Here is a 7,500-nt window from a genome sequence, read left to right as displayed (position 1 = left end):
TCCTACCAATACTTTGATCTATGAAAGTGTGTGGTATAATCAGTTACCAAACTTCATCTCTTCCCATGAGCAATTAAATCAAGACATTGGACAATTGTTCAAGCTTAGAGAGATTGGATTGCCAAGACATTGGAATCCAATCACTTAAGATTGTCAAGAAAGTCAATGAATGCATTGATTGAGGAAGAGATGAAGATGAACTTGATCCGGAGAATGCAACATCTCCTACGCCCAATGAACTTCCCCATTTCTGATCTTACCCATTCTCTTTAATTCTTGCTATTTACTTTGATGTTCATTATCTCCAATCCCATTTAATTTTCCGCAATTTAACTTTCTGCACTTTACATTCTGCCATTTACTTTCAGTCATTTACATTTCCTGTCATTTACTTTTCCCCGCCATTTAAGTTTCTGTAATTCTCAACTCAACTTTGCGTAGCTCAGCTAGAACACTCCTCTAATTAAAGTTGCTCAACCAATCAATTCCTGTGGGATTCGACCTCACTCTATTGTAAGTTTTTACTTGACGACAATTCGGTATACTTCCCGAGAGAAATTTGTAGTGGTACAAGTTTTCGTACATCAAGATTATGGCATCGTTGCTGGGGATTGATTTTGTATTGACAATGATTAAATTAAAGGATAACTAGATTGAGCAATTTTCTTTTGTTTTGTTAATTTCTTAGTTTCTATTATTTACTTTTAGTCTCAGCAATTTTACTTTGATTTTCCTTTGATTTTCTTGCTTATTTACATTTTTACTTGACTAATCCACTAGCTGTTTGATAAATTGCATCACTCACACTAACAACCTTAACAAGAGTGATTTCTTCACTTTTCTCTTGCTTGTGTTCTGCTGTTTGTATGACAGGTAGAAGAAGAGGAGCTCCAACCTCCTTTGAATCTGAACCTGATAGGACCTTCCTTAGATTAAGGAGTGAAGCAAGAGGAAAAAAGGTTGTTGGTGTAGAGGAAGATGAAGAGGACTTAGATATGAATATGGAGGATGATATTGTGAACCATCATGAAGAAGAGGTGCATAACCATGATAGAGAGGGTGCAGCCCACCATGCTGGGCAAGAGAGGAGAGTTTTAGGCTCTTACATTAATCCAAACCCAGGAAACTGTGGAAGTAGCATCCAAAAACCAACTATTCATGCCAATAACTTTGAGTTAAAACCTCAACTCATCACCCTTGTTTAAAATAATTGCTCATTTGGAGGAAGTACCCAAGAAGACCCAAATCAACACTTAACCACTTTCCTAAGAATATGTGATACTGTGAAGTCTAATGGTGTTCATCCTGACACCTATAGATTGCTGTTATTCCCCTTCTCACTTAGGGACAAAGCATCTAAATGGCTAGAATCATTTCCAAGAGAGAGTCTGACAACTTGGGAAGATGTGGTAAACAAGTTCTTAGCGAGATTATACCCTCCTCAAAAAGTCAATAAATTGAGGGCTAAGGTCCAAACATTCAAGCAACAAGATGGTGAAACTTTCTATGAAGCATGGGAGATGTACAAAGACTTGACAAGAAAATGCCCACCAGACATGTTCAATGAATGGGTGCAGCTACACATCTTCTATGAAGGCTTGTCTTATGAATCAAAGAAGGCGTTGGATCACTCTTCAAAAGGATCTCTAAATAAGAAGAAGACTATTGAAGAGGCCATAGACATCATAAAGACTGTGGCCAACAATGAGTTCTTCTATGCCTCTGACAGGAGCAATATGATGAACGAAAATTGTCTTATGGTTTAGAATTTGACAAATGAAATCTCATTGCAAGTATAGTTCTAAACCAACAAATAATTCCTCAATTAAAAATTTTGGTTGTCACAAGTACAAACCCTAATAAAAATAAACTGAAGTATTTAAACCTCGGGTCGTCTCTCAAAGGAATTGCAGGGTAGTGTTCTTGTTATTGGCTATGATTTGTATATTTTGGGGTTTTGGATAAGAGATAAGAAAAATAATTGGCAATGAAAATCAAAAGATAAAAAGGTCTTGGCAAGGTTTGATGGTTAAGGATCTCTATCCTTATCACTAACCACAATATGATAATTGCAAGGATCAATCCCATTAGGTTATCCTCTAACAAGTAAAGGAAATTCAAATGAGCTTTATCAATCCAATTCCATAAGTCCTAGCTATTCACTAATTGAATTAATGAGAGCTAGAGTCAATGGATACCAATTATCAATCACTTGGACATTAGTAACTCAAGTTCACCTAAGTTACCATCCCAAGCCAAGAACACAAAAGTCTACTCCAACATCCTTCCAAGCATTTTGTCAAACACTTGGAAGGCATAAAAGGAAAGCAAGATAAAATTGCAAAGAAATATAAAATCTAACACTACCTAATACAAGCAATCAACAACAACAATAAAAGAAAGCACAATTAACATGAATTACCTCAAATTGCATTAAAAAAATAAGAAGAGCAAGAGTGTATCAACAACAAAGTATACAAACAAAGGAGATGAATACAAAAGAATAAAGGAACAAGATGTAGGAACAAGAAATTAAAAGGAAAAAGTAGATGAAAGCAAGACTTAAAGCCTAGATCTAAGAAGAGATTAACCTAAACCTAATCCTAATTCTAGAGAGAAGAGAGAGCTTCTTGATAAACCACTATTTTATTGTTTATCTTGTGTTCAATTGAGTGGATTTTATCAATCTTTCATACACTTATTCATATGATTTGCATGAGTTTACATTTTCCTTCCTGATTTTGTGCTATGATTGAAAACATGCTTCTTTGGACTTGAAATTTTACTATGTTTAAATATCTCTTATTACCATTCAATGCCTTGATATGTGTGTTAAGTGATTTCAGAGATTACATGATAGGAATGGCTCAGAGGATGGAAAGGAAGCATGCAATAGTGAAAGGAATACAAGAAACTGAAGGAATTGCCAAAGCTGTCAGCCTGACCTCTTCGCACTCAAATGGTCATAACTTGAGCTACAAAGGTCCAAATAATGCGGTTCCAGTTGCGTTGAAAAGCTAACGTCTGGGGCTTCGATTTGATATATAATTTGCAATAGTGACCGTACAGCTAGGTGATGCGAACACGTGCTCCACGCGGACGTATCGCAGTGACGAAAATCAGCGTGGCAGATTTCGCAACCAGCGAATCCTGGGCTATTTCCGGCCCAGTTTCAAGCCCAGAAAACACAGATTAAAGGCTGCAAAGTGGAGGAATGAAGGGAGATGACTCATATTTCACTTTTCATAATTTAGATGTAGTTTTAGAGAGAGAGGCTCTCTCCTCTCTCTTAGGATTTAGGATTAGGATTCCTCTTAAAGGATTTAGGATTTCTTATTATTTCAACTTACAATTTCTTCTGAGTTCCAGGTTCAATGTTTCTTTTATTTATTTTTCCAATTTAATTTATGAACTTTTCCATGTTAGATTTGAATTTTCTTAATTAATATAATTTGAGGTATTTCAAACTTATGATTGCTTTCTTTAATTTATGTCATTGATACTTTCGCTTTATCCAAATTATTTTCATCCAAATAGATTTTCTTCCCTTTTGGCTTTGGTTGAGTAACTCGTAACGCTTGACTTATCAAACTCGAGGTGTTCACTGAAAATTGGAATTCTTTGCTGATTAATTTGGATTCCACTAACTCTAACCTTTCCAAGGGAAAGACTAGGACTTGAGGATTCATATTGATTTATCCACCTGACTTACCTTCGTAGTTAGAGTTGGAGCAAAAGCCAATTCTCATCACAATTGATAAGGATAACTAGGATAGGACTTCCAATTCTCATACCTTGCCAAGAGTTTTCTTAATTATTAATTTATTTTTCTTGCTATTTAAATTACTTGTTCCTTATTTCAAAAACCCAAAATAAAATATATCTTTTTCCATAACCAATAATAAATCATACTTCCCTGCAATTCCTTGAGAAGACGACCTGAGATTTGAATACTTCGGTTTAAAAATTTATTGGGTTTTTTTACTTGTGACAACCAAACTTTTGTACGAAAAGATTCTCTGTTGGTTTAGAAACTATACTTACAACGCGAACTTATTTGTGAATTTCTTTACCGATAGAAAATCAGTTCTTCACTTCTCTCTATAGAAACCTAACCTAAAGCATGATAAAACTAAACTCTAACTACTTCTAAAACTAACTTGGTAACTCCCCCTCTCATCTCCCTTCAATCCTTGGGTTTAATAGCATCAGAAGTGAGTTGGATTTGGGCTTGGAAAGCCCAGAAATAGCCCCAGCGGATTCACTTTAAGTGAGTTGGTGCACGAAATTATGATCATCAACAATGGCGCCAAAGACTTGGAGCTCTCAAATGTGAATCACACTTTGTTACAACTTCGCACAACTAACCAGCAAGTGCACTGGGTCGTCCAAGTAATAAACCTTACGTGAGTAAGGGTCGATCCCACGGAGATTGTCGGCTTGAAGCAAGCTATGGTCACCTTGTAAATCTCAGTCAGGCGGATTCAAATGGGTGATAGAGTTTTAATAATTAAAAAGATAAATAAAACATAAAGTAAAGATAGAGATACTTATGTAATTCATTGGTGAGAATTTCAGATAAGTGCATAGAGATGCTTTGTCTTGTTGAATCTCTATTTTCCTACTACCTTCATCCAATCCTTCATACTCCTTTCCATGGCAAGCTGTATGTTCGGGTTTTGGTGCACGAAATTGTGATCACTACAACTTCGCACAACTAACCAGCAAGTGCACTGGGTCGTCCAAGTAATACCTTACGTGAGTAAGGGTCGATCCCACGGAGATTGTTGGTATGAAGCAAACTATGGTCACCTTGTAAATCTCAGTCAGGCAGACTCAATTGGGTATAGTGATAAACGAATAAAGCATAAAGATAAAGATAGAGATACTTATGTATATCATTGATGAGAGCTTCAGATAAGCGTATGAAGATGCCTTCCCTTTCGTCTCTCTGCTTTCCTACAGTCTTCATCCAATCCTTCTTACTCCTTTCCATGGCAAGCTCATGTAGGGTTTCACCGTTGTCAGTGGCTACCTCCCATCCTCTCAGTGAAAATGTTCCCATGCTCTGTCACAGCATATGGCTAATCAGCTGTCGGTTCTCGGTCAGGCCGGAATAAAATCCATCGATCCTTTTGCGTCTGTCACTAACGCCCCGCCTGCTAGGAGTTTGAAGCACGTCACAGTCATTCAATCATTGAATCCTACTCAGAATACCACAGACAAGGTTAGACCTTCCGGATTCTCTTGAATGCCGCCATCAGTTCTCGCCTATACCACGAAGACTCTGATCTCACGGAATGGCTGGCTCGTTTGTCAGGCGAGCACTCGGTTGTCAGGCGATCAACCATGCATCGTGTTATCAGGAATCCAAGAGATATTCACTAGAGCTTTGATTGCTTGTAGAACAAGAGTGGTTGTCAGTCACTTTGTTCATGAGTGAGAATGATGATGAGTGTCACGGATCATCACCTTCATCAAGTTGAAGAACAAGTGATATCTTGGACAAAGAACAAGCGGAATTGAATAGAAGAACAATAGTAATTGCATTAATACTCGAGATACAGCAGAGCTCCACACCTTAATCTATGGTGTGTAGAGACTCCACCGTTGAAAATACATAAGAACAAGGTCTAGGCATGGCCGTGAGGCCAGCCTCCCAAAGTGATCAAAAGATCTAAAGAAAAAGGTTCCAAAGATCAGAAGATGAAAATACAATAGTAAAAGGTCCTACTTATAGAAAACTAGTAGCCTAGGGTGTACAGAGATGAGTAAATGACATAAAAATCCACTTCCGGGCCCACTTGGTGTGTGCTTGGGCTGAGCAATGAAGCATTTTTCGTGTAGAGACTCCTCTTGGAGTTAAACGCCAGCTTTGGTGCCAGTTTGGGCGTTTAACTCCCATTTTGGTGCCAGTTCCGGCGTTTAACGCTGGAATTTCTTGAGGTGACTTTGAACGCCGGTTTGGGCCATCAAATCTTGGGCAAAGTATGGACTATCATATATTGCTAGAAATCCCAGGATGTCTACTTTCCAACGCCTTTGAGAGTGCGCAAATTGGGCTTCTGTAGCTCCAGAAAATCCACTTCGAGTGCAGGGAGGTCAGAATCCAACAACATCTGCAGTCCTTTTGAGTCTCTGGATCAGATTTTTGCTCAGATCCCTCAATTTCAGCCAGAAAATATCTGAAATCACAGAAAAACACACAAACTCATAGTAAAGTCCAGAAAAGTGAATTTTAATTAAAAACTAATAAAAATATACTAAAAACTAACTAGATCATACTAAAAACATACTAAAAACAATGCCAAAAAGCGTATAAATTATCCGCTCATCACAACACCAAACTTAAATTGTTGCTTGTCCTCAAGCAACTGAAGATCAAATAAGATAAAAAGAAGAGAATATGCAATGAACTCCAAAAACATCTATGAAGATCAGTATTAATTAGATGAGCGGGGCTTTTAGCTTTTTGCCTTTGAATAGTTTTGGCATCTCACTTTATCCTTTGGAATTCAGAATGATTGGCCTCTTTAGGAACTCAGAATCCAGATAGTGTTATTGATTCTCCTAGTTAAGTATGATGATTCTTGAACACAGCTACTTATTGAGTCTTGGCCGTGGCCCAAAGCACTCTGTCTTCCAGTATTACCACCGGATACATACATGCCACAGACACATAATTGGGTGAACCTTTTCAGATTGTGACTCAGCTTTGCTAAAGTCCCCAATTAGAGGTGTCCAGGGTTCTTAAGCACACTCTTATTGCCTTGGATCACAACTTTATTTCTTTCTTTTTCTCTCTCTTTTTTTTTCTTTTTTTTTCGGTTTTTTTTTTCGCTTGCTTCCTCCTTTTTTTTTGTATTCACTGCTTTTTCTTGCTTCAAGAATCATTTTTATGATTTTTCAGATCCTCAGTAACATGTCTCCTTTTTCATCATTCTTTCAAGAGCCAACAATCATAAACCACAAATTCAAAAGACATATGCACTGTTCAAGCATACATTCAGAGAATAAAAGTGTTGCCACCACATCAAGATAATTAAACTGTTATAAAATTCAAAATTCATGCAATTCTTTTCTTTTTCAATTAAGAACAGTTCTTAAGAAAGGTGATGGATTCATAGGACATTCATAACTTTAAGGCATAGACACTAAGACTCTAATGATCATAAGACACAAACATGGATAACATAAGCATGAAAATTTCGAAAAACAAGGAAATAAAGAACAAGGAGATTAAAGAATGGGTCCACCTTAGTGATGGCGGCTTGTTCTTCCTCTTGAAGGTCTTATGGAGTGCTTGAGCTCCTCAATGTCTCTTCCTTGTCTTTGTTGCTCCTCTCTCATGATTCTTTGATCTTCTCTAATTTCATGGAGGAGAATGGAGTGCTCTTGATGCTCCACCCTTAGTTGTCCCATGTTGGAACTCAATTCTCCTAGGGAGGTGTTTACTTGCTCCCAATAGTCTTGTGGAGGAAAGTGCATCCCTTGAGGTAT

This window comes from Arachis stenosperma, chromosome 9 (assembly GCF_014773155.1).
Source record: "Arachis stenosperma cultivar V10309 chromosome 9, arast.V10309.gnm1.PFL2, whole genome shotgun sequence".
Classification (NCBI taxonomy): domain Eukaryota; kingdom Viridiplantae; phylum Streptophyta; class Magnoliopsida; order Fabales; family Fabaceae; genus Arachis; species Arachis stenosperma.
Note: the sequence above shows the minus strand (reverse complement) of the source record.